Here is a 26,536-nt window from a genome sequence, read left to right as displayed (position 1 = left end):
TTTTTAGGATTACATTTTCCCCACGAAGAGCACTGAGCATAATGCTACCTTTTCTTCATGATTGAGGATCATTTAAGTTGCTAAGGTATTCTCTTGGAACACAGTCTTAGGGCAGAGCTAGTGAGGGGCATGGTGCTGTTTGCCCCTACTTTAAATGATCACACATCACTAAACTTTTTGAGTTTCTTGTACCAACATGTTTCAATCTCCCCCTTTTCTACTTGTTAGTTTATTTTTCTAGTATCATGTGCTTGCCTCTTTTAATCTAGCCTCCCCTCTGATTTCCATTTACAATTTATGGTTTGGGGTAAAAAAAATTAAATCACCTTTTACATAAACACTCAGGGAATACATGATGATGCACGAGATTCGACACATGGGCTTCGTGATTTCTCCTTTTTTCTCAAGGATTTATTTTTGTTTGCTTTTTTAGTTCCAAGTAACTGGAGGAATTGTTTTGCCCACCACCATTTACTGTCTGCATCAATTTCCTCTAATAATCACCAGCGATAACTAAATAAGCCATTCCCAATTACAAAATGCTTCCACATACATTGCCTCCCTCGATCCTCACATGATCATTAGAGATAGGCAGGACATACATTACTCTTATATTTTACAGATGAGAAAACTAATGCATAGTTGGGATTTAGTCGGTGGGTTTTAGCCACAGTTTGCAGCTGAACCTCCCGGGGAGGTTTGTTCCCCGATACGTGCCTGGTGCCTGTACCTGGATATCCCAGTTCCACAGGTCTGGGCCAGGACCCAGGTAAATCTATTTTGAAAAAAGATCCCAAACAATACTAATGTGTATAGCTTCTCCCCGATCCTTTTCCCCATCCTCCACACCCCCATCCCTGTTCCCATTGAGAACCACTGGGTTAAGTTTTTTTGACCAGTAAGTGATTTAATAAGATGCTTTCACTTGCAGGTACAGAAAAGCCAACAGTAGCTTAAACCCTTGATTATTACTGGTCCCATAATCAACTGATGTGGTGGTAATAGTGTTTCCCCCCCGCCCCCATGTTACTTTACATGGTAAAAGAGACTTTGCAAATGTGATTAAATTAAGGATCTTGAGATGGGGAGGTTATCCTGCATTATTATTCTGGGCCCCATGTAAGGGTCCTTATAAGAGGGAGGCAAGAAGGTCAAAGGCAGGAGGAAGTGGGATGACGGAAGCAGAGGTTGGAATGTGTTTTGAAGATAAGAGAAGGGGCCGAAAGCCCAGGAGTGCAGCTGTCTTCTAGAAGCTGGAAAAGACGAGGAAACGTTCTCCCTGGAAGCCTCCAGAAGAAATGCGGCCCTGTTAACACTGTGACCTTTCACTTCTGACCTCTAAACTGTAAGAGAATCAATCGGTGTCACTGTAAGCCACTGAATTTTTCATAATTAGTTACAGCGGCAATAGGAAACCAGTACATCTGGGAAATACAAAATACAGATTCTTAAGCCCCTCCCACAGAGATAATGTTTTAGCAGAGCTGGGTGGGGTCCGTGGATGTGGGGTTAAATCAGTCCCTAGGTGATTCAGTGGCCTGTGGTCCTTGGACCTCACCTATTAATATAATTACAAACACCCTCATAAGGCCATTTATATTTTCCCTTGGAAGTCTGGAGGAAGGTAGTCTTAGCATCAGTTGTTCTCAGCTCATCAGCTCAGTGATGTCAGCGAGGACCAGGCTCCACCTCAAACTGCACCTCACCACCCTCAGCATGTTGGACTTCTGTGCTTCGCCTTCTTATGTCATGCACACAAGATGGCTAGCTCAGCTCCCGCCCCCACATCCTCATCCTCACACAGCCTGGAAGGAGGGAGCTCCCCCTGCATGAGTGTGTGGCCCTCACTTTTTAGTCAGGCTGGGAAATTTCTTCCCCAGGGCTTCGGGCAGGCTTCCCCTACACCCAGTTAGCCAAAACTGCATCGCCTCGCTACCTCCCGCAGCACAGGGGCTAGACAGCAGAGAAACCTCACGTTAATGTCTCAAACCATTATCCCGTTCTCCTCCTCCCCCCTGGAAACCTTTGCATCCCCTCAAACAAGCACTTACCTCTCATCTAGCTGTCGCCTCCCTCCTCCACCATGATCCTTCAGTGCCGGGTCTTTAGCGCCAGGTCCTTGTACCTTTTAAAATCACCTCATGTACCACCACAGGCACTCTTCACTTTGAAAAAAAAATAAAAATCATCTTATTTAATCTGTTTAGAACCTCAAGGAGGGTACTATTTCTCTTTTCTACAGTTAAGATTGGGGGGGGGGGGGGGGGTTGAGAAGTAGGCCTACGGTTTATAAGTGGAAAGTTCATAAGTGGCAGCTTTGCCTTAGCTGCGAAGCTCAAGCTCTTACCCATTACACCTGCCCAGGGATTCTCAGTTGTTTCGTGTTAGTAGCACATTGTCAAATAGTATTAGAATTTTTTACTCACTTGAAGAGATTAAACACTCAAAGCAACACTAAACAAATCAATATCACCCAGTTTTGAGAGAGGAGTGACATGATTTTACTTTTGTTTAAAAAAAGGATCACTGGCCACTGTCTTGAGAATACACCTTTAGGGGTCAAGGATATTGCAATAATCACGTCCCTCACCATAGTCCTCTCCTGCCACTCTCCCCTCCATAGACATCTAGAGCCCTCGGGCATGCTCCCTGCTCAGGGCCTGCTTGCTTTTCTGTTTGCTCTGCCATGAAAACTCCTATGCTCAGCCCGAGTCCTGATGACCTTCAGCTCTTCTCTCAAATGTCATCTTCTCAGTGAGGCTTCTTCAAAACTGCACCCCTCCCCACCCAACACACTGAAGCACACATTCCCCATCTCTCCGCCCTCTTCCATTTTCCCAAAAGCACTGAATTGCTGGTATGTCATGTAATTTACTAATCTGATTTTCTCTCTCTCCCCTCACTAGAACATAAGGGTCATGACAACCGGGGTTTTTGTATGTTTTGTTTGCTGCCACATTCCCAACTCCTAGAACCTAGGATACAGTAGATGCAGAGCTACAGAGTAAATTCCTAGAAATGCAATGACATTGCAGTGGACATTTTAAGAAGTTATTGATGCATGTGACCCACCCTGCCTTCCCAAGTTTGAATCCTTTAACAGTTGACTCTTGAACCATGCAGGGTTAGGGGTGCCAATGCCTCCCACCCCCACAGTCTAAATTTGCATCTAACTTTTGACTCCCCCAACACTTACTAATAGCTAATAGCTATTAGTAACTGCTAATAGCCTACTGTTGACTGAAAATTTTACCAATAACATAAACCTTACCAATAACATAAACATAAACCTTACCAATAACATAAACAGTGATTATTTTTAAGTTCTATGTATTATGTACTATGTCTTACAATAAAGTAAGCTAGAGAGAAATGTTTACTAAGAAAATCATGAGAAAATTCATTTACAATAGTGTACATATTTATTGACAAAAAAATCCCCATATATGTGGACCCATGCAGTTCAAACCCATGTTTTTGTTTTTTAAATATATTTTTATTGAGGAAGAGAGAGAAAAACAGAAACATCAATGAGAAAATCATTGATGGGCTGCCTCCTGCACGCCCCACTCTGGGGATCCAGCCTGCAATCCCGGCATGTGCCCTGACCAGGAATCAAACCATGACTTCCTGGTTCATAGGTCAACGCTCAACCATTGCACCACACCGGCTGGACTGTTGTTTCTTGATATGTCATTTTTTTAGTGTATTCTGTTTTACTTACCTACCTCTAAGATCAATTATTCATCTGTAATTTCTTTTAGTTCTCTTACATTTAAAAATATATTTTATTCTTTCATTAATCCCGAGTGTTTTATCATATTGTGTGAGGCAAGAATCTAAAGTAAAATTTCCCCTTGAAATAGTAAACTGTTGCACACTAACAAGAATGATCTTTATACTAAGGTCTGTTTCAAGTTTTTCAGTGCAGATACATTTATATTTTTCTTTTGTCAGAACCCAACTCTTAATTATTACAGGCTTTTCCTTCCTTCCTTCCTTCCTTCCTTCCTTCCTTCCTTCCTTCCTTCCTTCCTTCCTTCCTTCCTTCCTTCCTTCCTTCCTTCTTCTTTCTTTTTTTTTTTTTTTTGGTCCATCCTCACCAGAGGATATCTCCCTCCACTCTCCAAGTGGCGGGGAGAGAGAGAGAGAGAAACGTTGATGTGAGAGAAACAAACATCAATATGAGAGAAACACATCAATTGTTTTTTTCCTGCACGTGCCCATACCAGACTGAGGATTGAAGCTGCAACTCAGGTACGCGCCCTTGACCGGGAATTGAACCTGCAACCCTTTGATGCATGGACTGACCTCTAACCACTGAAAAACACTGGCCAGAGCTATTACAGCTTTTTGATATCTGCTTTTAAGATTTATTGTATTGTTTTCTTCATGTGTTGGTTATTCTCAGTAAATTTTGGGATCACTCTATCAAGTTCAGGAATAGATGTGGAGTTTACGTCCCTAAAATAAAAATCACATCCTGTCACTCCCCTGTGGAAAATCATTTAGTACCTCCTTACCACCTTCAGAACAGAAAGGCCAGACCCTGTAGAGATGTGGGGTCCAATGTGGGGTTCAAGGCCTTCCTAGATGTGCCCAATCGAACTCTCCAGTCTTGTGTGTTGCTCCTCCTTGCTTGAATTTACACTTTCGATCTGCACCCATATCCTGTGCTGTTTCTCACCTCCCCATCTCTGCTGCTCATCTGCTTTTGATGACCTTGGCCAACTCCCCATTTACCCTAAGATCCCTCCCCACCTCCCTGACCCCTTTTACGATGGCCAGGCTATGTGTGTCCATGGCCGTCCTGTGTATGTCTCTATCCCAGGCAACCTGTTGCATCAGTGATGTAACGATGAGTTAGTCTTTCCTGTATGTCTAGTCGTTAGAGTGCTGCTTGTCACACAGTAGGTGGTGTGGATGGATTAGAGAATATCCATGACTGGAAATAGGGAGATGGATTGTTATAATCAAGTAAAAGATGTTTAGGGGTCTTGACTAAGACTGTTATAGGAAAAATGGAGACGAGGGGACATATTTGAAAAACATTTAAGAGAGAAAATTGACACGACTCTGACTGGTTAAATGTGAGGGAAGGGGGAAGAGAAGATACTACGAATCTTAGATTTCCAGCTTAGACACCAGGGTACCTTGTGGTGCCTTACCCATAGTTAGGCATTCAGGAGGAGGGTCAGAGTAGGACCATTTTAGATGTGCTGTGAGTTGGAGATGCCTTTATGATACCCAGTGGGGATGTCTAATAGGCAATGAGATAAAAATAGCCTAATTGTATACTTTTATTGTTCAAACCAGGACCCTTTTGAGATTGAAACAGGGTGCTATTAATCATGCCAGAACAAGAATGACCCTGACAAACTGGGATATATGGCCTTTCTCTATAGAAAGGTCAGATATGAAGTTAAAGAGAAAGGTCTAGAATGTGGTGAATGATTTGTGAGCCATTATCATATAGATTACCTGAGAGTGAGGTTACCTAGGGGAAGTTTATAGGATAAGAAGAGGAGAAGGAGCAAAAACAAAGGATCCATAGGGAATACGGACATTTAGATAGTAATTATCAGTTGGCAATTTTTTCCCAAACAATTGTGTCTCCAGATTTTCCTGAAGATTGTAATACCAACCACCCCCTACTCCCTGCTCATCTCCATAACCCTCTCTGGTCCCAAATTGCAACCTAAGGTAATTTTTTAAAAGTTGGGAACTAAAGGTTTAAGGATGGGCAGAGGAGAAGAGGAGCCAGCAAAACAAAACAAACAAACAAAACAACAACTATAAGTGGCCAGAGAGATAAGAACCAGGAGACTACAGTTCAGCCAAAGGTACTGAAAGAAATGGTCGAGGTGGTCAGTAATGACAATGCCCAATGCTACGGAGAGGCTCCGGAGTCTAAACAACAGAGAAGTGTCAGTTGGCCTTGGCGTTCCGGGGGCACTGGTGCTCTTTCCTGGGTGTGGTCAGCAGAGCTGTCCTGCAGACGCCAGAGGAAGTAGGAGGGACTAATGCTGTTGAGGGCAAAGACAGGAGTAGCCACCAGCATTCCTGCCGCATTGCAGCTGGGGAGGGTTGTTTCCTGTTTCAAAAGTGAAGATAGAGAGCACCGAGTCCGTAATTTATTGACTGCAGGAAGGAGCCAGTAGAGAGGGCAAGGCTGAGTGTATGAAGAGGGAAGAAATCCCAGGCTGCATCAGAGTTAGGCTGTTTTTCTCAGGCCCATTTTCTTGTCAGGACTACCTGTGCTCACTATAGTTGAATACCACCAATTCTTTTCAGTCGGAGTCACTTTGACTTTGAAAACTACCCATTCAGATGTCTTTCTTTTTTTAAAAAAAAATTAAATTATTTACTTATTTTAAAATATATTTTTATTGATTTTGGAGAGGAAGGGAGATAGAAATATCAATGATGAGAGAGAATCATTGATCGGCTGCCTCCTGCACACCCCCTACTGGGGATTGAGCCTGCAACCTGGGCATGTGCCCTTGGCCGGAATCGAACCCGGGACCCTGCAGTCCGCAGGCCGATGCTCTATCCATGGAACCAAACCAGCTAGGACCATTCACATGTCTTTCTATTTGGTTAGCTTGAGTCTAGATTTTTCTCCCTCTTTTTCACCATAAACTCAAGATGGGGAGCTTTGGAGTAGAATGTAAATGTACCTTCTGGTTGCATTGATTTGCTGAAATGTCACTTGCAAAGTGTTGATAACCTTCGATCTAGATTTACAGGTTAATACGATATATCCTTGTTGATAGATTTAGAAACACGTACTGCAGATGATCATATTCCTTTCGAACATATATGTGTTTACATGGCACTATATGTATTAGAAGGAAAAGTAAGTTTTAAACTGAGAATTGATTTTTTTTTTTTCTTGAGACACTCCATTAAGAAAAAGAAAAGTTAAGTTTTGGAATAGAAACTGTTCCATTTTCTGGTCTACTATCTCCTGGTAAGGTTAACTTCCTTGGAGAGAAGAAGGCAAGGACAACCTCAGAAGGAAAAGAGGTTTGATTGCCCTGCAAAGGCCCAAACATGCTCTGAAAAGTAAAAATTTCAGGCTTAATGTGCAGGGAACAAAAGGCCGTTGTGAACTGTGTACAAGAGTTGGTGAGAGTTTGTATTCTGCCCCTTTTTTCTGTGGGAGTTATTTCCTGTTGTTGACTAGCATTCTTTATTTAGAACTACCTAGCTTCAGAATGCCTGCTAGCGCAGAAAAGTGTGTATTTAAAACATAGGCTTATTTCAAGACTATCTCTGAAAAAAAAAAAAAAAGTCTCACTACCCATGCACTGAGACAACATCACGTTCCCAAAGGTCAGTAGAATAAAGATAGTTATGGGCTTGATTTCTGTGATGCCCAGATCAAAAGACATAAAATAAGAAAGAACCAAAATGCATTTGGTATAGCAGTTAGTGGTATTTCAGGGGAAAGTGTGTTTCTGTAGTTGTTGCTTTTTAATCCACAATAAGATTTCACTTTTTAGTGCTAAATGAGTTATTTGGCAGATGGAGGAGTAACAAGAAGCCTTCCATATTTTGTGAGGATGCTTTTATCCTTTCTAATAAAATAAAAGTTAGCCTGGCAGGTGAGAAATATACCCCAGGCAAAGGCTTTAAACCAATTATTCTCTTACTAGTATACTTGCCCTATCAGATGGGCTTTCTATTAAGAATTTTACTCCAGCATTATCAGTCTACTAGAGGCCCGATGCACGAAAATTCGTGCAAGAGTAGGCCTTCCTCCCCCGGCCCTGGCTTCATCAGATTATTATAGATTATTGAGAGAGAGAGAGAGAACAACAATATATCTAAAGGAGTGAAAGGAATAAGTTACTACTGAAATATTGGGCTATAAATAAATATATGAAATGCAAATATTATCCAATGCTTTGTTAGATTTTAGAAAGTATAGGAAAAATCTTATGAAGTTCTACTTCATAGGAACTATAAGGAAGAAAATAAAAACATTTTTTAACCTGATGAAATCAATAGATTCAAATTGTTTATTATAACATTTATTTGCTTTTCATTTTTTTAATTTGATACATATTTTATTAAATACCTACTTCATTAGGTTCTATGCTGGGCATAGACATGCAGATTACATGTCTATGGAATATGAACAGACCTGGGTTCAAATCTCAGCTTCTTTAGATTCTATAGATTTGATTTTGGGCAGATTGGCAACTTTTTTTTCTTTTTCTTTCTTTTTTATTGAATTTATGAGGTAACACTGGTTACTAAAATTATATAGGTTCCAGGTGTATAATTCTATAATACATCATCTGTATGTTGTATTGTGTGTTCACCACCCCAAGTCAAATCTCCTTCCATCACCATTTATTCCCCCCTTTACTCTCTTCTACCTCTTCAACCCCCTTTCCCTCTGGTAATCACCACACTGTTGTCTGTGTCTATGAAGGCGTTTTGTTGTTGGTGTTGTTTGCTTAATGCCTTCACCTTTTTCATCCAGCCCCACAACCACCCCTACCCCTTCCCTCTGACAGCTATCAGTCTGTTCTCTGTATCTATGAGTCTCTTTCTATTTTGTTTGTTAGTTTATTTTGTTCATTAGATTCCACATATGAGTGAAATCATATGGTGCTTGTCTTTCTCTGACTGGCTTATTTCACTTAGCATAATGCTCTCCAGGTCCATCCCTGCTGTCCCAAAGGTAAGATTTCCTTCTTTTTTATGGCCGAGTGGTATTCCTTTGTGTAACTGTACCACAGCTTTTCTATCCGTTTGTCTATTGATGGACACTGGACTGCTTCCAAATCTTGCTATTGTAAATAATGCTGCAATGAACATAGGGGTGCATATATTCTTTCAAAGTAGTGTTTCGCGTTTCTTTGGATAAATTCCCAGAAGTGGAATTGCTGAATCATAAGGCAGTTCTGTTTTTAATTTTTTTGAGGTAACCCCATACTGCTTTCCGCAGTGGCTGCATCAGTCGGCATTCCCACCAAAGTGCACGAGGGTTCCCTTTTCTCCACATCCTTGCCAGCACTTGTAGTTTGTTGATTTATTGATAGCCATTCTGACAGGGGTGAGGTGATATTTCATTGTGGTTTTAATTTGCATTTCTCTGATGATTAGTGATGTTGAGCATCTTTTTATATGTCTACTAGAGGCCCGATGCACGAAATTTGTGCAAGAATAGGCCTTTCTTCCCCCGGCTGCCAGCACCGGCTTCCCTCTGGCACCCGGGACCCAGGCTTCCCTCTGGCGGCCGGCAGGCACCTGGGACCCAGGCTTCCCTCGAAGCCCTGGCTTTGTCTGGAAGGACATCCAGAAGGACATCCAGTCTAATTAGCATATTATGCTTTTATTATTAGAAATTGGCCATCTGTATGTCTTCTTTGGAAAAGTGTCTATTCAGGTCCTTTGCCCATTTTTTAACTTGGTTGCTTGACATTTTGGTGTTGCGTTTGATACATCCTTTATAAATTTTCTATATTAACCACTTATCAGAGATATCTGCAAATACTTTCTCCCATTCAGTGGACTGTCTTTTTTTTTTTTTTTTTAAATTAATTTTAGAGAGAGAGAGGAAGGAGAGGGAGAGAAAAACATCAATGAGAGAGAACTATCAATCAGCTGTCTCCTGCACAATCCCTACTGGGGATTGAGCCCCCAACCTGGGCATGTGCCCTGTCAGAATGGAACCAGTGACCTCTTGGTGCATGGGAGGAAGCTCAACCAATGAGCCACACCAGCCAGGGACAGTGGGTTGTCTTTTCATTTTGTTGATGGTTTCCTTTGATGTGCAAAAACCTTTTAGTTTGATGTAGTCCCTTTTGTTTGTTTTCTCTTTTGTTTCCCTTACCCGAGGCAATACATCAGAAAAAATATTGCTACAAGTAATATTCGAGATTTAACTGCCTATATTTTGTTCTAGGATTTTTATGGTTTTGAGTCTAACATTTAAATCTTTAATCCATTTTGAGTTTATTCTTGTGTATGATGTAAAAGGTGGTCTAGCTTCATTTTTTTTTTTTGCACTTATCTGTCCAATTTTCCCAGCACAATTTATTGAATATCTTTATCCCATTGTATGTTTTTGCCTCCTTTGTCAAATATTAATTGACTAAAAGGCATGGGTTTATTTCTGGCTCTTTATTCTGTTCCATTGACCTATACTAGGTATGTCTGTTTTTATGCCAGTATCTTGCTGTTTTGATTACTATGGCCTTATAGTATAGTTTGATATCAGGTAGTGTGATTCCTCCAACTTTGTTTTTTTCTCCTCAAGATTGCGGTAGCTATTCAGGGTCTTTTGTAGTTCCATATAAATTTTTGGAATATTTGTTCTAGTTCTGTGAAATACGTCATTGGGATCTTGATAAGAATTGTTTTGAATCTATACATTGCTTTGGGTAGTATGGACATTTTAAAGATGTTAATTATTTCTATCCATGAACATGGTATATGTTTCCATTTATTTGAATCTTCAGTTTCTTCCTTCAAGCTTGCTTAATTTTACTCAACATTATATTTTTGAGATTTAACCATATTGATACTATATGGCACCTTTAGTACCTCTAACCTCAATGGTTTTCAAGTGTACCAATTTATTCTCATCTTAATTACAATTAAGATTGTTTCTTCAAACATTCTTCCACATTCTTCTAGATCTGCATGAGTGATAAAAAAAGTTCCCTATAATTGTTTAATTACTATACTATACACCTGAAACTAATCCTATATAATAAAAGGCTAAAATGCAAATTGACCAAACAGCAGAACAACCAATCACTATGATGCTTACTGACCACCAGGGGGCAGACACTCAATGCAGGAGCTGCCCCCTGGTAGTCAATGCATTCCCAAGGGGAAGGGCCGCTTAGCCAGAAGCTGGGCTTACGGCTGGCAAGCGCAGTGGCGGGAGCCTCTCCCACCTCTGTGGCAGCACTAAGGACCCCTCGGGGGATGTCTGCTTGTCGGCTGACATCAGTCAGACATCCCTCAAGGGCTCCCAGACTGCCAGAGGGTGCGGGCTGGGCTGAGGGACCCCCTCTCCCCCACCCCACCCCCCGCCAAGTGCACGAATTTCGTGTACCGGGCCTCTAGTATAAAATAATAATGAATGTCCAATGTAATTGAAAAATAAAATTAAAAAACAAACAAGCAAGATTTTCTCTAAATTCTAGACTTAACCCTTCTGGTCCAAAATTCCTCCAGAGAATTAAGCTCCAATACTCTAAAGCTTCCTTTGTATGTAAAAAATTAACCTCTGTGAAATGACTTATCCTTGCTCCTGAGAGCAATTGTGTGAATCTCTTTCTAATTCTTGAGTTCAGTTGGGAGGTTTAAAATCAACTTTGGTGAGGGATGCACACCACAGAAATCAGCAAATGGCTACAGATAAGAGCTTCCTTCCCCATCCCCCCAGACGGTTGTTAAACATTTACCAGCACACCACTGGTTTTTAACTTTATACCATCCTTGGGAAGATTGAGGAAATAGTCACTCGAACCATTTTCTCTAGGGCTTATTTTCTCATGGACCCCAGTTGAGAAAGAATGCATGTACGTGCGCAGGGTAAATGCATCTCCAAATTTCCTAGAGAGGACCAGATTATCTCCAAAGTGGTCACTCTGATAGCTGTGACCTATCTCCTTATAGTTTTCATTTCTCTTATCATTGATGAAGTTAAGTATCTTTTCACATGTTTGTTGGACATTTGAGTTTCCTCTTTTACCCAGTTTTCTGTTAGGTTTATTTGGCTTTTAAAAAATTGATTTAGAGGAGTTCTTTATTAATTTTGAATACTATTAATCTTCTGTTGGTTACATGAATCACACATAGCATTTGATATGACCTTATACAGATGTCCCCGCAAAAATGTATATACATTTTAACAACCGATAGCCCAGTTTTGAAGATGAAATGTACTTTAATAAACATTGCCCTTTTAATGATTCAAAGTGTGTGTATACGTTTTGGGGGGGGGGACACCCTACATTATATTATGTTTAATTTTTAATGAATCAAGGTTATTGATCTTTTTTTAAACCTTTTTCTTTATAGTTTATGCATTGGGTGTGTTGTTTCTTAATAATCAAAGTCTGGGCAGGAAACAGAATTCCACTAAATGATTCAACTAAAGAGACTTTCATGAAGGGATTTTTTTTACAGAGATGTGACAAAAGTTGAGGCTTGGAAACCCAACAACAGTAGGAAACTGTTACTATCCTTGGGCTAAAGGGGAAAAGAGAGAAATGGTGTGGCTAGCATCCGTGAGAGTTGGCGCCCTGGAGGAGGCTACTGCTCTACAAGGCCCACGCAGGAAGGAGCACGGAAGAAATACCCCAGCCTCTTTCCCTTCTGAACCACTGTTCTCTTCCTGGTGCTTTCCATTTGCTGGATCCATTTGGGAGCTAGCTGGCAAAGGAGGAGTCAGCATTTCAAGGCCCAGGGTGAAGGAGAGGCAAGTAGGGAATGAATCTTAGGAGACAAACAATCATCACACATTACTTATCCTGAGGCCACAAACATGTTTTCCTATATTCTCTCTTAAAAGTTTTAAAGATTTGTTTTACATATTTGGATTCCAGTCCACCTGAAGTATGCCTTTTGGAAAAATATTAGGTAACTAATTTTATTTTTCATCCAGGTAACCAGATGACCCTTAGCCGTTTATTGAATCATCAGTGTGTTCTTTCCTACTGATCTGTAATCTCCCCACTGTTTTATTTCACAGTTCCATATATGTGCAGGTCTGTTTCTACACTCTCAATTCTGTTCTGTAGATCTATTTATTTATCCCTATGCCAACATCACTCTGTTTTAATTACTGGAGCTGCATAATAAGCCTTGATATCTGATAGGACATATCCCCCATACTGTTTTTTAAACTTATTACAGCTATATGAGTAAAAAAACTTATAGATGAATTTTTTTTGCTATTCAAGATGAGTTTCTGGATTTGCTTTACCAGACACCATGAAAAAAAAAATTGAGATTTAAATTGGAATTGCATTTAATTTATTGATGAATTTGGGGGAGAATTGGTATCTATATAGTACTCAGTATTTTTGTTCAAAATTGGTATGAACCCCCATTATTTCTGATCTTTTCACCTCATGAACTTTTAGAAAGGAAGGTTTCTATTTTCTCACTTTTCATTTTTGGCTGTAACGTGAAAATAGTAATTCTGGAGTCTTTATTTTTATAGTTGTTAACTTTTTTCACTAAAACTAAAAGCCTGGTGTCTAACAGTTCTAAAGTGGTAATAAATAAAAATGGATTGAAAAGGAATATCTGATCATTAAAAATAATTTCTGTCTTTTTGTACTTGGGTTTTAATTTCTTAAAGAAAGTTAAAAGGAAATATAAATGGTGTTGAAATTATCAATATTATTCCCACAAAAGCTATTTATCTGCAGCCCCAGTGTGGACTGCGAATTGAATCGCAGTGGTAAAAGAAGAGAATCTGGTACTTTTTAAGTGAGGATTTTTTATTTGATGTGACTCTTTCACATGTATGTTTGCTTTTAAAAGAATAATCTTTAGGGATGATTAAATACACGCATTGTTTGAGCAAACACAGGAACGTAGAGTGTATATTTATTTGTAACAGAACAGAATGGCAGTGGGCGTCTATGCTATAGATGGTATTCTCTGGTGTTTGCTGCCATCCACTCTCCTTTCTAAATTTGGTGATACAGATTCAACTTCTGTTTTTAAAAAGGGAAGTTACGTATAGCTCATTCACACTATTATTTTTCTCTTTAAAACCCAGTTTCTCTGATAATTGCCCATTTAAGGAGTTTCCTAAAACTCAAACAAGACTTCTCTGAGACAACAGTTTTGAAACAAATATTACTTAGCAAGATTAAATCTTTTGTTCAACATTTAAAGCATGTTTAGAAAACCAACTGACTGGTTACACAAGTGTATCTAATTGGTGTTTATCTGAGATACTTGTTTTAGTTTCTTCCTACATGATGTCACTCTGTGCATTTCCGAACTTTTAAATATAAAATGTTTTAAATTAAAAAATTTTAATTTAAAGCAAGGGACTAGTATTATTGGACAGTTGGATAGTTTTGGAGAAGTCTTGTTTATTCTGGCAACAGGTCTTTTAAAAAATAGCTCTACACTGGTGACTAAAAGAAAAGATAGAGCTTGTATCGTCTTACCTAAGTGTTACCTCTCCTTCAGAAAACCAATAAAAATTCAAAGTGGAAAGAGCTGATTCATTTTTAATTGTATGCTATGTTTATATTTAAACTGTGCTCTCTGTCCACGTTTATTTTCTAATGACACCTCATAGCCTGACCGTAAAGGCATTTTCTGGGCATCTATACACATTTAAAGCTTTGATATTTTTTAAATTCTCAAAGTATAATTTTTATAGCTAGAGCCCAAAAATGGTTTAAATATATAATTTGCATTCCCCAAATTGCCATACTTCTCTTAAATTAACTCTTTACTCATATAGGTGATGTAAAGGTATACAATTCTAGATAGTATAGACATGAGAATATGTATAGCAGAAAATAGAATTTAGTCTAGCCAATCATATAAATTTGCTTGATTTTGAAACATAAAAAAAGCTGGCATTAGAATAATACTTTTGAAAAAAATTTATTTTTCCTGTCATCATTTTGCCAAATTTTCCTGGAAATTAATATTGGTTGATGATATTCAGAGCATGTTTGATTATTGGCATATTTTTGTATTTCATGACCAAGAGGACATGAAAGTGATAAAAGGAATAAATGGTCATTTGAACCATTCAAGTCATCATTTGAAAATTTGAATAGGAAAATCTTTTTGTTTTAACCTGTAATTATCAAATGCCGCTGCATATTTAAATATGATATAACTGAGACTTTTATTTCTTAAAGTAAGTAGGAAGAGAAAACCTTCATAAAGAAGTAGGGGGTGGTGGAATTATGGCAATAATTTGTTTATCTGCAAGGTTATTCCCCAATAGTGAGGCTGCGTGGATTAACTCTTAACAGTAAGTACTTCGTGAGTGCCCATTTAGTCCTTTTAACTATGTTAATTCCAAATGGCATCTTTTAGAAATGCTGAAAAGCAGTTGTAAGTACAATATTATATCACTCACAGTGACCCCTCTAGTTATGAAGGTTCCTAAATACTGCTTGAACAGTGTATGTGAATAGTTACTTATACGTGTATACACACATGCAGAGTTAGTGAAAAGGTAATGAGGGGAAAATCTTAGCAGAAAAGATTAATCCCCTTGATTTTATGAAGCTGTTGTAAACTTGTTAGCATTTCTTAATTTATTCATATTTTCATTTGAATAAATACAATTCCATATTTACCAAATACTACTGTATCAGCTACTGTTCTAGAGACTACAGAGAGTGATGACAGTTTTATGAACCATATTGGAAATGAGTAAGAGGCTGGAGGGTGTGATGAGTTTTATTTTGTTGTTGTTGTAGTGGTTGAGGGTTATTAATTCTGTGGGTTAAAATGTGATTCTAACAAACCAAGAACAGGCAGGGTTGGAGTTCTTTGTGTCAGAAGGAGAATTGTTACTTCATGACTCTCGAATAGGGTTGAGGCAAAGTGGTATCCAGATCCCGGCATAGCATTCCCTCCTGGTGATCTCTGCATGTTGACTCTGGACTTACTGTCGCAAACCATCCTCCCCTTCTTGAGGAGTTCATACTCTTCTCAAGACACCCAGCTTGAGTCTTTCCTAGCTACAAAAAAAAACTTAGTGAACATTAGAAATCTCACAGCCTCCAGATCTTTGTCCCTGGGAGTCATCTTGATGAAGGAGGAGTTCAATTGGCAGGTCCTTCTCTAAGCCTCTGTTTACTCATCTGTACGATGTGGGAAGTAGTACTTGTCCTGCCTGTGGCAGAGCGAAGATGTGATGAAGAGCAAACAAGTGAATCCATATGAAAATGCTTTGTAAATCTGCTCCAATAAAATGCTGGGGTTGGGTGTGTGATAGATTTCACAATTACTAGTAGGTGACTTGAACCATAATGGGTAACAGAGCCAGGAGAATATGGGTAGGGCTGCTCAAATCTGTCTTCTGGATATGACAAATAATTCAAAGAACATGTTCTATTGAAGAAAGCAAATTATCGTTATTTGTACTTCTTTTAGGAATGTGTGCATGTGAAGCTGTTTTTATATTTTTCCAATAAGCAGATTATCTCATTTAAGCCCTAAAACCCCTCCCAACTGTGGTCACTTTTCATAGACTCCTCATTCTGAGAAGGGACTACTAGCACAGAAACCTTTGAGCCCAAACTCCTCCTGTGTGGAGTGTGGAAGCTGACCCAGGGTATCCAGGGTCTGACTCGGCCTCATCGCTGGCTGTAGCTGAGGAACTACACCCCAAATCTCCTGACCAAAACCTGCGCTCTTTTCACTGGAACCTATGCTGATTCTAAATCTGTGACATAGCAGATTAAGAAACCAAAATATCAACATTTAATTATCGTTGAGTGATTTATTTGCACAGGATCTTCAAACTCCGACTCCAGCTGGTTCCCAGGGACAAGGGAGGTCTGGAGGCTGCGAGATTCCTGACATCCATTGAAGAAGTTTTCTGTGGAAGCCAGGAGTGCTGAGTGTCTTGAGAAGAGGGTGAACTCTAGAAGGAAGGCTGTTTTGTAGACAGGAAATACAGAATCAACGTGCAGATGCCACCAGGAGGGTAGTGCTGTGTGGGGAACCGGGTAGAAGGAGAGATGTTTCTGAGAAGCGAACACCAATGTTAGTCGGGAGGCATCTGGCCGGAAGGGAGCGCAGGAGTTGTCCTCCGGAAAGGCCTTCCCTTTTCAGCTGAGGAGAGGATGAAAGCAGAAACTCAGGTCTTTAAGGGAGGCTGCTGCAAATTGGACCTCACAATTTATCTGAGGAAAACAGTGGCAAATGGAATAGGAAGGAAGCTAATGCCTAATGGAAGTCATCTTCTCTAGTACAGGTTAGAAGGAACTAATAAAAAAATACTAGAAAAAATGGTTTTAAAAGCATTTTCTTCAAATATTACCAGGAAGATTGGTTCCAAATTAGAATTTAAATATTGTCAGGTTTTTTGAAAGAGAAAATGGTGTTTCTGTAACAGAACAACTCGCTCTCTCTCGGAACATAAGGGGCATCAGTGCAAAGTAGTCCAGTAACAATAAGGGAGACTTGGCAGAAGCAGCCCTCCCTGGAGTTGAAGTTCTGTGTGAAGCGAGAAGCAGGGGCAAAAACGGACAAAAGCAGGTGGAAGAAGCGATGAAGAAGGGTTTGCAGAAGTAGATGAGTTAACTTGCTCTTTGGTACAATGAAGTCTTAACCTGTTGGTGGATGAGAAGTACCGAACCTATCTGTGCTCTTTGTGAGAATATTTAGTTTTCCAAGTCATTGTATCCCGTATCAACTCTTTGAAAATCAGTTAGGGCCGTGGTTGGCAAACTGCAGCTCACGAGCCACATGCGGCTCTTTGGCCCCTTGAGTGTGGCTCTTCCACAAAATACCACAGCCTGGGCGAGTCTATTTTGAAGAAGTGGCGTTAAAAGTTTAAGTTTAAAAAATTTGGCTCTCAAAAGACATTTCAATCGTTGTACTGTTGATATTTGGCTCTGTTGACTAATGAGTTTGCCGACCACTGAGTTAGGTGATGTGACTTCCAGGACTTTAGTGTGAAGATTCATTGATAGTTTTTAGTTATCAGTGAAAGAGAAGTCCACATTGAGTTAGGATCTCTATATTTTCCATGAAAAGGTTGTATGTGTCTTTTAGCACAGCCGGCTATATGCAGTGTGTTTAATAACTGAAATATTTACCACCACCACCCTTATTTTTTTTTTTTTTTTTGCCAGAAGACCAGTATTTCCAAGGTATGTATGTGGATGATTCTTACCAGTATTTCATGTGGAACCAGAAAGATGAAATATAATAAAGGCGAAAGGAAATATTAAAGTTTGAAAACTGTTTTAATGTCTTAGTTTCTCAGTTTATATAGGCAGCTCGTCCCTGTGTCTTTCTTTTGCGCATGCTAATTAAATGCTAACAGGGGCCTGCAGTTGGCCCAGTAGTCTAGTAGTTTGCAAGATGTGAAGGCACAGAAACTTTCAAGAGAAGCAGTGAAGTGCAAACCAGTACCCAGAACTACAAAGCAATGTTGAGAAGTGCCTCTCTCAAATTAAACTCACAGAGTATTTTTAATAATTACCATCACAGTTCTATACTTAGAAAAGCAATGTTTCTTTTCTCCCTAAACAGGTATGTTCCTGGTAGTTAAATGTGGATGACTGGCCTAATTTCTGTGTGCAAGTGAGAGGGAGAAACTCTTAAACTCTCAATCCTGAAGGCAGGATTATTTTAAATGGGCTTTTCAAAGTCCCAAAGAGTGAAAATGACACCATCGTGTTCACTAAGCATTTCTTGCTCATCTGCCGGGAATAAATAATTTAAAAAACAAACCGTGCCATTGCATCCTGAAGGGAGTTGACTTCAAAAGTTCTGGGAGGGCCTTTCCTTACCCTCAGGGACCCGGATTCCTAGGGCCAGCCTGTGGGGACTGGGCATAGGGGGGCGGGGGCTGGTGAACCACCTGGTGTTGGACCACATCAGGGGCTGTTGAAGCGGCCACTACATGCGTTGACTTCTTGGTGAAAGATGCCAGAATCTGAAACGGGGGGAAGTGGGGCTTGTTTATAACATGTGCCCTGATGGGACAATATTAGAGCCTTCAAACGTGTGCAAAGGTGCCCGCCATCTCACCCCAAACTAGGGTGCTTCCTAAGAAAGCAAACCTTTACCGAGCATGTACAGAACACAGGCTTTATCGGAATCGGGTGTCCTCTCTGGAGACACAAAAACTGTCACTTTGATCTTAGTCCTTTTGTACAGGAACACTGCGTTGGGGAATCCATTTGCTATAAAATATCCGTGCCACTCAAATTCTGCAACTCTAACTTGCTGCTAACTTCAATTCATGAGTAACAGTTTAAATTCCTGTTAAATTCAACAGAGCCCTCTGGCCTCCCCTACAAAGATATCGCAGGAAGAGATTATTAAAGCTTCTATTTCAATGGCTTTTCCTTAAAGTGAGCACTGAAAGGGTAAGTGAGTGGGTGGTTAGGAAACTGTTAGTAGTTAGTGTCCTCTCTAAAGGCAGAACTCTGGAAATGAAAAATACCGCGGCTTCCCAGCCAATTGTGTGAATGCTATGCCACCCAGGCACCAACTGAGCAGGACCTGCAGCGGGGCTGAGCACTCCTTCCAAGGTGTGTATTTGGAACCCCATTATAATGAGTCTTCCCAAAGATACCCACGAATAATTAGCTTTTGGCATTGGTAAGGTTTTAATTATATTGAGGGTCCAGTAAAAACCATTCCCCTTAAAGATAGAACAAGAAACATTGTCCCCTCTACCAAACATGTTAGCCCAGGTTTAATTTCAATGCGAGCCTCAATTTGATGGATAACAATCATTGCAGAACAGTTCGAACAGGCCCTTCACTTGTGTTGATGTTAACGACTTACAATCACCTTTATGTTAGGCCTTAAAGCTTTATTATCCTTACATATAGCTGGCCTAGTGGACCATTAAACACGGAAGTGATCTGAGATACTGATTGGGGTAGCAGCCAAAATGTTAAGGTGCCCGAATTAACTTTTGTAATATTTTTACACTGAACGCTCGTGTGATTTTTAAAATAAAATCATTTCTACTTTCCAGGGTAGGTGTCTCTCTTTTTCCCCCCCGGTGATTTTAAATTCGCACCCTTTAGGCATACACACAACCTCTTTCAACTAGTATAATAAACGTCCCTGCTCAATAGAAGTAGTTGGTAGCAGTAGCTTTCCTAAGGAGAGGAAAAGGCTAAGAACTTGAAACTTCTGGGCAGAGGACTGGAGTCTCCGGCCCCGCTGCGTCTCCACGCCTGGCGTCCCCACCTTGGTGGACGCTTTCGGGGCCGGGGGCCGGCTGGCTGCCCGGTCTGCACCGCGGCGCCGCCTGGCACGGAGGATGCAACTCGGTCCTTCCGTCCTGCTCGAAAAGTACTGCTGACTTGGTGACCCGTTTCGAAAGCTCGGCCGAGGCCGTGACCACGCACCAGGGGCATTCTCCACCCCGGCTCCGGCGGGAGCCCCCGTCCTGCCCAGGGGGTGTCTCTGAGTTCCCCTGCGGGGTCGTCGGGGAGTGAGCGCCCCGGCGGCGGCCGCGGCCGCTCGCGCCCTCCCGGGACTCGCGTCTCGAAAGCCCCGTGGCAGCGTGGGCGCCGCGCCTCGGGGCCGGGTTTTTGCCCCCCACCCCACCCCCACCCCCACCCCGCGGGACCCTGCCCGCCCCGCGGACCGGCCCCAAGTTGCCGAATAGCTCAGATGCTTGTCATATTTGCGGTCGCACCACTTCGCAGGCGGTGCGCGCGCCGCACTCGCCGCCGCCTTTGTCACCAGCCGTTTCGTCCTTTAAATGAGTGTTTTCTAGAGAGTGGGGGGGATGAGGGGGGAGGACTGATGGTGGGGAGCAGGGGTCCCCGGGCCGGGGTGTCTCTTTTCTGCTCCCCTTCTCCTTAAGCCTTAAGAGAAGAGAGAGGGCGCGTCGGCCGGAGAGAGGGAGCCGTGGGCAGTGCTGCCACCCGGCGTCTCCCGAGCTCCTGCTCCCCCTGCCTGCTCCTCGGGCGGCCGGGGCCCCGCTCGGCATTCATCGCGCCTCCCGGGACCGCCGGGGGAGGGGGCGGGGCCGGCGGGGCGGGGGCGGGGCCGGGCGGGGTGGGCGGGGCCTGCTGAGCCCGGGCCGGGAGCTCGCGGGAGGCTCGCTGGCCGCACGTCACTCCTGCACTGCGAGTGCCGGAGCACGAGCCGCCGCTCGCTCGCTTGTTCAGGGCGCCCCCTCCGCCCGCCTCCCGCTTCCTCCTCCGCCGCCTGCCGCCGCCGCCGCCTCCACCATTGTATAATGTTCCGAGCGCGCAGGCAGAGGACGGCAGAGGCTTAGCTCCCGTCTCGCCCGCCGCCCGCTCCCCGGCGCCACCCTCGGCCCCCGGAGCCGGGCGCCCCGCATGGAGCGGGACCAGCTCTGAGGAGTGGGCTGAACCCCTCCCGATGCGCTAGTTCCCAGGGGGAGCTGCATGTGGTGAGTTCTCCCGGCGCCGGGCCGGAGCGGGTCCTCGGCTGCGCTGGGCTCCCCCGGGGTGGGGGCGGCGCGGGGACCCGGCCCAGGGCCGGGAAAGCCTCGAGGGCGGAGGAGGGCCCCGGGCGGCCGCGGGGGTCGTGGAAGCCTCGGCGACTGGGACCCGGGCGGGAGCAGGTACCGGGAGGAGAGCGCCCTCCCGCTGCTTCCCGGCCCGGCGCCCTGGGACGCCCGGGGTGAGGGCTGGGACCCCCCAGCCGACGGGAGCAGATCTGGGGGGGGGGGGGGGGGAGGGCAGGGGACGGGAGTCCCGGACCGACCGGGGTCAGGAGGGTGTCGGGAGCTAAACGGAACCCAGCGGCGAGGCCGGGGGAGCTGGAGCTGTCGCCTTTGCTGCCGGGGTGTGTGTGTGCGCGTGCTGGTGGCGGTGGTGTTGTTGTGAACGTGCGAGACTTTTTTTTCCCCTTAAGGCTCCGATTGCTGCCGCGAAGGCTGCTGCACTTTTGAGTCCCGTGCCCGGGTTTGCATCCAACTTGCTATGGCGTGTTTCTGTGAGTTTTCCTGTGTGTTTTTAGCTTAAAAAAAAAAAAAACCATCCCTCTCTGCCCTCTTTTCGCCCGTGTGCCAGTGAATTGATTTTGAATATACGTGCATATTCAACTTTTAAGTTAGAAATCCACAAGTCATCTTGGTGGTGACCGCCTCTGCCTGAAAGGGAGGGGGTGGCGGGGAGCCCAGCTGTCCCAAGCCCTGGACTTTGTACCCTCCGGACGGAGGGTGCCCTCAGAGGGACACGGCGCCCGCCGAGAGAAAACCACGAAGTTGTCCTTCTGTTTTTCCTTGGTCATCAGTTACCTTCCCTGTAGCAGGGTTAATAGTCCTAGGTTGAGTTGGGAGTAGAGTTCTGGGTTTACTCTTGTTTCACGAAAAGATTAGATATATACTTTGCCTTAGAATAACTTTTTTTGTGTGCTTTCACACTGGGCAGTTTCCGGATGTTTCGGGAGGTGGAAAGTAAGTTTTTACAGGCGCTGAATGGGGAAGGGCCGTCAGCAGGGTGAGCCATCAGACTCAGACCAGAGCAGTTTTTATTTGAATCGAATTGAGCAGCCCCAGTTGGCCTTGAGGAAGAGAGCACGTAAATGTTTTCCAGCTTTGTTCATGAAATAGGCTTTTGGATTTCCCAGTGTATGTTAAGAAATGTCTACAACGTGTGTGAAGAACCTAGGAGTGGTGGTGTTCAGAGTCGCCTTTTATAATTAGGGACTGGGCTCTGACAGGAGTGAAGTGGGCTCCTGGCTCCACTCAACCCCCGGAGGACAGTCCACCTGAGAGCCTCCGGGTTGTTTTGCTGATGGGGGTGTGTGTGGGGGGGTGAGTTGCTCAGCTAACCAGAAGGCACGTCTCACCCTCAGAGCTCCTCCCACCTCCATTCCTCCCCCTTTTTATAGCAGTCTATTCTGATGTGAGTGTGCTGTGGGGATGAAAATACCCATCCCAAGATCCCAGCTTCGGGCCCGAGCAAGAGTCTCTGCTTCCCTGTTCATTTTGTGGACGTCCTCGATAAATTTAAAAAAAAAAAAAGTGAGAAATATTAGCAAGTTTTCCTTTCACTTCATTGACTTACTTAGAGGTATTACATGTTAGTGTAAAGATGTTTATGCTGTTCATCAAGCTTGGCACCCTTTAAAATAATTTTACTCCCCCCCCCCTTCCTAATTACAATGTTGTAACCCTGTTGCTCTCAGATGAGAAATCTTATGAAATGGATCTGTTTGTTTGTTTGTTTGTTTGAAACACTCAGCTCTGTTCCTTGCTGTATTACCACAGGTGGGAGAGAGGACCCACATTTTATAACACCAGTCAAGTGCGGACAAGAGGTGTCCTAGGGAACACTTTATTGTCGGGCCAGTGTCACCGCTGCTGCTTAGGTAACAGCTGCTCAAGCTGCTTTCCCTTTAAGGACCAGGAGGAGGATATTAACTCACATTTGGAAAAATCTTTGGACTCCTTACTTGCTGAAGTGCCCTTCTTGGAAGCGTTTTTATTTAATTCAGAAGCTAAAAGTTACCCAGCTACTATGCAGTGATTATTAATAATGAGCATAGTAAAATAGTATATATTTTAAAACTCACTCAGATTTGTGTAGCAGCTGATAGCTTTTGGCATCCACTGTTTTAAACAGTGACCCAGTGGCAGAATAAGTTACAACACTACTTTAGAAACACGTACACACACACACACACACAAAACAGATCAAAAGATAGAAGGGGGGGTTGGAGGTATACATCCAAATACTTAAAGATTTTTGTCTGTGGATAAATAAAGGAGCAGATAACAAATTACCAGTATCAATTTATACTAAAAGTTTACTCTCAGCCAAAACATTTTATAATAGCTAAGATGGGTGACAGCTACAATGGAAACTGTTAAAGGTTTTTGTTTGGTTATTTATTTATTTATTTATTTATTTATTTATTTATTTATTTATTTATTTTTGCTGTAGTTTCTTGTTGAGGAACACCGGTAAAAGCATAAAGCTGTATCTTATATTTCATTTATATCAGAAAAATCAAGACGATTTTGTCAGTATTACATATAGATTAAAAATACGTATAAATACATATGGTATTTTAGAGTGTGAACTTTAATTCACTTGTAGAATTTTTTAAAACTTTGCTGCTACAGAAATTTTGTATTTAGTGTTATGGCATATCCTGTAGGAAATAACTATAGTTGCATTAGTTTCTTGGCAAAGGAGAGAGAGAGAGAGAGAGAGAGAGAGAGAGAGAGAGAGAGAGAGAGAGAGAGAGAGAGGCACTTGGTGATTACTGAGCTCAAAGATCACGCGTATGCTAAAGGCACCACAGGGCAGGCTGTAGTTTTATGGAAAGCTGGCCTCTCGATAAGGGGAACAGTCACCATCCTAGGTCTTTCCATGAATTGATCTGGACCCGCAGAACACGGAATTCTAAAAGTGCAGTGGCCACTGTGTATGCACAAATCATGTATTTTCTACCCACTGTTAACAGTCCTTAAACAATTGACAGAAACCTGAAAGCTGGGATTCCAGCAAGTGTGTGGATGTTCGGTTCAGTTTTAATATCCTCGGAGGAACCGGCCACTGACCAAAGTTGGCATGTCTTTTTAAGAGAAAGTGTCTCCAGTGGCCAGTGCAATTGGCATCGAAGGCAAACTCCTGCCCTCTGCACAGATGCAGGGAAACCCTGTGAGCAGAACTGTCCCTGGAGCGCCCATCCCTCATTGTGCAGGCGGCGGCTCTCTCCATGAGCTCTGTGCGGCAGTTCATGCTCTGTATGAGTCTGTGAATGGCATATGTCAGGCCAATAAGACAACATTTCTGTTCTGGGTAATAAATAGAGGCCTTGTGTTTTTTGTTGTTGTTTCCCCCCCCCCCCCCCCCTTGGAAGATCATGAGACATGCTTGGCTGTCTAAAAATTTTTCTTTGAAATACAAATAAAAAATCGAAAAGCTATATCTTATATTTCATTTATATCAGAAAAATCAAGATGATTTTGTCAGTATTACATATAGATTAAAATACGTATAGATACATATGGTATTTCAGAGTGTGAACTTTAATTCACTTGTAGAATTTTTGAAAACGTATGATTTCTAATAGGACAAAAGAGATGCGTATCTTCTTCTCTGTGGTGCAAACTCCCTTTTGGAAATTCTGCCCTCGTGGTGGTCTGGGAAGGCTGGTTCGTCTCCTCTGGAGATCGATCTCCTGTTCCTCAACTGAACGGAATTGGAAGTACCTGCCAGGTGTCACTGAAGCAGGCACCCACAACTTGATCGATCTCTTTAAAAAAAATCGGGGAGCCCGTAGCCGTATTCTGCACCCACTGCAGCTTTCAGTTCCGAATGGAGTTGGCATCTGCTGCTCTGCCGTCTGGCCTCCTCTCAGGCCTGCACGCTGTGTGTCCAGAGCCGGCCCTGCCTCGGAGCAGTGACCGCGGAGGAGCGAGGAGTGAGTGTGCCTGCTGGGCGCCGCCCTGAGTGGAGTGAGCTATGCGGATGCGTGGGGTGGGGGCCGGAGGGAGGAGAATGGAGGACAGATCTGGAGCCGACTGTGCAACTGCTACAGCAGGTCTGACTAGTTTTAGGTGCCCAAAGGCAGCTTTGTTTCTCTAGTAACTTCGGGTAGCAGCAAACCTAAATTCTTAAAATGACTTCATGTCTGTATTACTGTCTTTTTCGCCTCTATGCAAAAAACCTGGAGCTTTGCAGAGTTACTGTTTAATTCTAAGATTTTTTTTTTCTTTAAAAACTTTCATAGGTTGTGTGTGTGTGTGTGTGTGTGTGTGTGTGTGTGTGTGTGTGTTTCAGGAGTTTCACATAGGAGAATGGATTCTGGCTCTTAAGGACATTTTACACACACACACACACACACACACACACACACACACACACATTTATAGTGGGCTGTGTGAACCTGTTGAACAAAAGTAAAAAGTTCTCCTTGAATATGCCATGGTCAAAAAATTAAATACTGAAACGCCACTCTGAAGATCAGCCTTCAGCCCCTTGCTCCCCTCTCTCTGGCTGGCTGCTTATCATCATGCACCATGCTCCCCGGCTTCGGCCGGCCTGCTGGAGTACCCCACCCTGGTGTTGAGAAGGGTTGCCCAAGTTAAACTCAGGGAATCTGAAAGTCCCAAGGTCACCTCTCCTCCAGAACAGGTTTGCATAAAATTCTAGCCACACGAAGGAGATAACGAGGTGGCATCTGTTTTAGACTTACCTGTCCTCCCTGCGTGGCTATCCCGTTTTATAATAATACTTGATACAGATTTGCTTTTCAGATTTCTTTCCCTGTTGTAGGAGGGAACCCCCGTGTGTGTGTGTGCGTCTGTGTCCTCCCTGCTGTCCCCGAGCGCCGCGCTGGCCCTGGCACCTGAGCCCTGGGGTCCACGGCTGAAGAGGTTTTTGCACGGCCTCTCCGCTTGCCACGAGCCTAGTGGTGGTCTTCTCTGAACAGTTTTTAAAGCAGATTCGTTTTTTTAAAAGTATTTTTACCTTCTGATGATTGTTTGCTAACAGTAATTGGCTTACAAACTCAAAATGCAGATCCCTAAGTCAGATAGGCGGGATGAGTCGGAATGTTAAGGGGACCAGCGGGGGAGGCTGGAGGCAATCTCTCCCTAAAGGTCATTGAAGATCCTTGAAGTATTAAGAGGTAGCTTCCTAAGAAAGTAAATGTTTATTACATTCAGCGTAGTACTCTGATGATTTTTATTGTATTTGACTGAATGACTTTGTGTGAAGTTCTGTGGGTCATCAGTTATAACAATACAGAAGAAATACATTTGATCTCAGAATAGCCCCCAATGTAAATAAAAATGAATGGCCGCCACGTTTACAAATGATCTCTCACTGCCCTGAGGTTTGGTTTGTATCCTCATTTCCTT

At 42.9% G+C, this 26,536-nt stretch overlaps 1 protein-coding gene across 5 annotated transcripts in view; it reads left to right on the top strand.

Moving 5' to 3' along the window:
* SERTAD2 (SERTA domain containing 2) overlaps positions 1-26,536 on the top strand; it is a 108,380-nt gene that overhangs the window by 64,668 nt on the left and 17,176 nt on the right. The window contains exons 1-3 of one of the 5 annotated variants that reach the window (XR_013814655.1): positions 20,753-21,103; positions 21,571-21,651; positions 22,931-24,702. The exons of 1 other annotated variant lie outside the window; for it this stretch is intronic. The gene's annotated coding sequence lies outside the window, so the exon portion shown is untranslated. Of the gene's footprint in view, positions 1-20,752; positions 21,104-21,570; positions 21,652-22,930; positions 24,703-24,744; positions 25,096-26,536 lie in introns of those variants that run through there. 3 more of the 5 variants (XM_079792319.1, XM_079792318.1, XM_079792315.1) reach the window with 3 other exon arrangements.

Source organism: Cnephaeus nilssonii (genome assembly GCF_951640355.1).
Source record: "Cnephaeus nilssonii genome assembly, chromosome: 15".
NCBI lineage: Eukaryota > Metazoa > Chordata > Mammalia > Chiroptera > Vespertilionidae > Cnephaeus > Cnephaeus nilssonii.
Note: the sequence above shows the minus strand (reverse complement) of the source record. Positions and strands in the feature narration are given on the sequence as shown.